General features: G+C 36.5%; 1 protein-coding gene across 2 annotated transcripts in view; it reads right to left on the bottom strand.

The window, feature by feature from the left end:
- Positions 1–5,214, bottom strand: part of Gpatch2l (G-patch domain containing 2 like) — a 44,154-nt gene that overhangs the window by 35,508 nt on the left and 3,432 nt on the right. The gene's annotated exons all lie outside the window — the stretch shown is intronic.

Here is a 5,214-nt window from a genome sequence, read left to right as displayed (position 1 = left end):
GGCCCTAAGTTCAATTCTCAGTAAAACACACACACAGACACAGACACACACACACACACACACACACACACACACACACACACACACACGGTATTAGGGAGTTACCGCCTGAGTTTTTCTCCTATTTAAGATCCTATTAACCAAGTAGCTTAATAGGAGGTCTCTAATTAATATATATTTTAAAAGAAACATGGTGTTTCCAAGTTTTCAAAATCAACGCAATTTTCTTCTTTTTTTTGGTACTGGGGATCAAACTCAGGACACTGTGCTTGTGAAGCAGGTGTCAGAACCACTGAGCTAAATCTCCGGTCCTTCAACTCCAATTTTCTGCAGAGTGCTCTGTCCTGCACTTTCATATTGCAATTATATCCTATGCTTCTCTACAGTTTTTCCCAACTATAGGATTTTTGGATAGCCATTTTTCCTCTCCTATGACTTACTGCTTATATTTCAAATGATTACATCTTCTTGCATCATACTGAAGATTTGCAAAAATATTCTCCTGGTTCCTACTGGCAATCATCTTCAAATACTTGTTCTTCCTCTGAACTTTCCTAAGAATGTTTCCTTTCCTTTATTCTACAGAATGTAAGCAGAATGTAAGCTCTTGGTATGTGCCAGAAGAAAGGGTTTACGGATTACCTTTGGTCCCATTCTCTACTCCTGTGGATATGGGTAATGTGCTCTTCTTCACATCTACAACTGGCCAAGAGTAGAGCCCCTAACGTAATTCTCAGTGTTCCTGGAGCACTTTCATCACATACAGGTATGTCAGACTGAGATGGGATCTCCTCCCAACCCACCCTCACTCCCTGATTCTGGCTGTATTCCATGGGTCATCAATAAATGGAATATAATATACGAGACACTACAATCTCCAAGATGTATTCAAAGGGGATTTTTTCTTCTCTGGCCATGCTGATAATAAATTTATTCTTAGAGACTCAATACTCATGTGTCTGCCTCCTACATACAAACACAAATACACAGAAAACATTAAACTTCCCTATCCAGATGTATTCTGGGAGTCACAGCCTCCAAATAGAAACCAAAAGACACAGACTAAGAAGTGAAATAAAACAACACTTTGCAGAAAGTGCAGCTATCCAATTCTCACTGAGCCAGGCCTTGCACTTCGGAATGCTGCCCACGGAGAAAGGACACATAGCCTTGCAGTGTGAGGGCAGGCTCCGTGCTGCTAACATCAGCCCCTGGCTGCATTCCTAATCATAGTTCTATCAGCCTTGCATTGTAACTGAGGAAATTTTGGCAAGAGACCAACTATGTTTTGGTTTCCAATGCTGTGAGTGAGCAAATATTGGATTGTTTTTCATATATTCTAGTGGGCAGTTAAGGCTGCTTATGAGTTGTTTTTTAAAATTAAAATCACAATGGTCAGAGGTAAATTATAACTGGAAAATCATAGGAACGCATGTTCCAAGGGTCCTTCCTTAGAAGTGTTTCAGTCCAACCTTCTCAGCTCCACAGTAATAGCAGTTTTCAGGCCAATCCCTCCAGTGACCTAAAACTCACTACCTGGTGAAATGATTCGCTTTATTTTTATGTTATAAAAGAATGTTATATTTTATACTGAGGTAACATTTCACTCTGTACTTAGTCCCTTCATCTGGAGCCATAGAATTACTTTAACATTTCTTTCTAGAAGGATACTGTTTCAAGAGACAGATCTTTAAATACAATAGTACCATATCCACCTCCCAAGTATTCTTTTATACTCGTTCCCTAAAGATATACCAGCAAAACACTGAATAAATCTATACAAACAAGCTATGCTAGCTATTCTGTATTCTCCAATGAATATTGCCAATTGCAGCAATGGTAAATACACTCTTGGTCAGCATCCCTATTTAAAGAATAGAAAACAGAACATCTCCAACCTAGCACATATATTCTTTTCCTTGGCTCCAGTAACCCCTGATTAATGACCTCCACTTGCAAAGGAGGCTACTTACCTTAACCATGAAATAATGAATGCTATTGATCCAACAAGCTACTGCTATAGAGTGTTATTGATCACCCAATCTTTGGTTAAAATGGTCCTCGTTTAGCAATTTCACTGTCACAAACACCTGGAGCAAAGCACACTCATAATTAAAGAGTTTGGGGGAGTTAAAGTGAGAGGTGATGGACAGAGATCTCAGCTTTCTCCCATTTATTCTTGCTTCTGAGCTATTGTTTGTGTCAGAAGGGATATTGATTTTCTATAAAAATAAGAAAACAAGAGGCAGCAAGGGGCTGCAGAAGGTCAGCTTGGGCTGGAGAAGGAGGGGGAGGTTTAGCACTCTATCTCTGTCACTTGCTTTCCAAGAAAAGGGAGTATTTTCTTTTCTGTGAGAACAGCTTCTAATATATCACTTGAGAAAGGCTCCTGAATGTGACTTCAGACCATCCCCTAACCAATTCATTTAGGAAAGAAAAAGAAACTAAACTATATTAAAGGAGAACAAACAAATGACGTTGTTAGTGAAGAACAAAGCAAAATTAGACCATGGTCATCTAACTAATAGCTGATACACAGACAATTTAAACAAACAAACAAAAAAATCAGTAAAAAAGTAATTTTTACAGGCATTGCCTCGCTTTAAGTATTCATAAAAATCTTTGTAAATAGGGAAGGGCAAAGGGAGTGAAGGTAGGCCAGGGAAAAAACAAGAACCAAGATCTGTCATGTGAAGGTACAAGATCCTAATGATAAATGTAACTGTACTATTTGCTTTAAAACTTAATGGGGAAAAAAAGTATTCACAAAAACACATACATGGAAGAAGTTAAAATAACTATTTGATCTTGACACGGGCATTTAAAAAAAGCTATACAGTATAATCATTTTCAGTTCCTCAACTTGTAAAGAATTGGTTGTGACAGAAGTGAAGGAAGAACAGAAAGAAAAAAAGCAAAACAGAAATATTGGTTAGTCATTAAACGACTCAATTCTAGTCAGCAAAAAGTGGATTTAAGGAAATTAAGAGTTGATTGAGACATACACTTTAAAATCTAAAACATTTTTACATGCTTTTAAAAAAATCCACTGACAGCCAGTTTAAGCTTAATGATCAACTTTTCTTAATTTTACAAAATGGATCATGTATGACTCTGACAACCTTCAATGACACAATAAAAAATAAAGTTCTACATTTTGGGTCCGTATGTAGATAAACTGTGGCACATCTAAGCAGATGTATTAAATAGTAACCAAGAGGATTCTTGAAAGTATTTCTTCTAATGTGGGGGGAGGGGGGATTGGCAGAATGAACTCACCAAGATGGAATAATGCCCAAATCATATACTATTACCCACTTATACTGTAATGCTAGCCCTTTTTATAAGGTACGCTGGATGTAATAATGAAGTCAAATAAAGAATCATCCCTCTTTCCCCATAGAAGAGATTCAGGTAGGAAAAAAAAAAGCATTTCTGTTTGTAATTACATATGATGGAAGACAAGCCAAGGGGAATTTAGGTCTCCTGAATAATTCGGTTTTAAAGATGATTTTTTTTTTTTAATTCTTTATCTGCTCTTACTCCACTCACCATTCCTTCATCGCTAAGAGGACTCTTAACACCATATTACTCAAGGAATTCTAAAGTCACAGACCAGGGAAATAGTCCAAAAGGGAAAAAGAGGTCTCCTTAACTTGAAAAGAGAAATTCAGAAAAACTCCCATCTACTTCAACTTCTCCAGGCTCAGACATAACTAGAATTTATATTATCACAACCTGACTGTAACAGATGGTCTAGGGTAACAGAAACACTAAAGCATCAAACTGCTAGACTACTGCCTCTGCATTTGCAGCTGTATGTTAGACAGAGTTAACAGTCCCAAACACCAATTACTTCATAGCTTAACAAAAAATTCTGGGGAAGAAATATACACAAACTATTATTTCAAATGCTTATTTTTAAAATTCCCATTTTCACTTGTAAGATTTCATGGTATGTACAGTCAACACTAAAACAAACTTGAATACATCAACAGAGGTGTGCAATATCCTGAAAGGGTACAAGCTGACAGAACAGTTGTTTGACTAAAAATATCAAAAGGAAAAAGATACAAAAATATACATATAAATTGAGTAAATCAGTTATAGAAAGAATTAAGCTTAGAAGAAAACTAGGAAAGCCAAATGGTGGGCCTACCTTTTTGTAACTGAACAGACTTACAAATACAGTTAGTAAGAAAGCTGGACTAATACCCACCCATAAAGGTAGAGGCACAGAGAACTACACAGCCTTATCTCCAAGTACCTACAGTTTATGTCTTTGATTTTAAGATAAACTTCAGAACACGTAAAGTCCTACGAAGGGTCATATGTTCAAGTGTTATAAAAGTTAAGATGAAATGAAAAAGGGTCATGGAAAAGACAAACTCAAAGAGCAGCAAAACATGGTGAAATATGAGTTGTGAAAACAGGTTTGATTCTGTTTGAACACTGGGTGACCTTAGAAAATTATCTCAACTCTCTTAAACCCGCTTCTTCTTCTATGAGATACAAATAGTGGAATTCCACCATACAGCAGAATTATGAACATTAAATAAGAATATTCAGTGAGTGTGTAGTACAGTGCTTAGTAAATGCCAAACAATCTTAATTAACAAAAACAGAATACACAACAATCCCAACCAGAAGTATTCAACCCACCTAGGGGCTACCCCAATTAGGCATTTAGGTTGATTCTATGAAGAGGTGTAGGAATAATGAAGAGATTCTAAGTATCCTGCAAAGCACACAAAGAATAACCTCACCCAAAGCACCAACAGCATTCTCATTGAAAAACTGATAACTATTAATATTAAAGTAAAAAGCTGCCATGTACTAACGTTCCTACAAATGAGATGTAGAAAAATTAAGTTACCAAAAGCTACACTGACATTTAAACGTTTAAATCCATTGAGAGGCAAATTTCCCTAGCATGTTTAGTCTAAACCTCATGGAACTTAGCACTGTCATTTTTTAAGCCCATAATGTATTCAGATAACCTGAAAGTCGGCCATTAAAAAGTATACTCATATGTACAGAAGTAGCAGAGAATAGAACTATAGCCCCAAAAATACCTAAAGCCATGATTCTTAAAGTGCAGCTTACCAGGAACAGTTACAAAATGCATATGCATGACACCTGTGCATTCTCTCTCTCATATATATATAAGTGTGTGTGTGTGTGTGTGTGTGTGTGTATATATATATTTATATA

This window comes from Fukomys damarensis, unplaced genomic scaffold, assembly GCF_012274545.1.
Source record: "Fukomys damarensis isolate Sample0158 unplaced genomic scaffold, DMR_v1.0_HiC HiC_scaffold_21, whole genome shotgun sequence".
Taxonomy (NCBI): Eukaryota; Metazoa; Chordata; class Mammalia; order Rodentia; family Bathyergidae; genus Fukomys; species Fukomys damarensis.
This window is presented reverse-complemented; position numbering and strand designations above follow the sequence as displayed.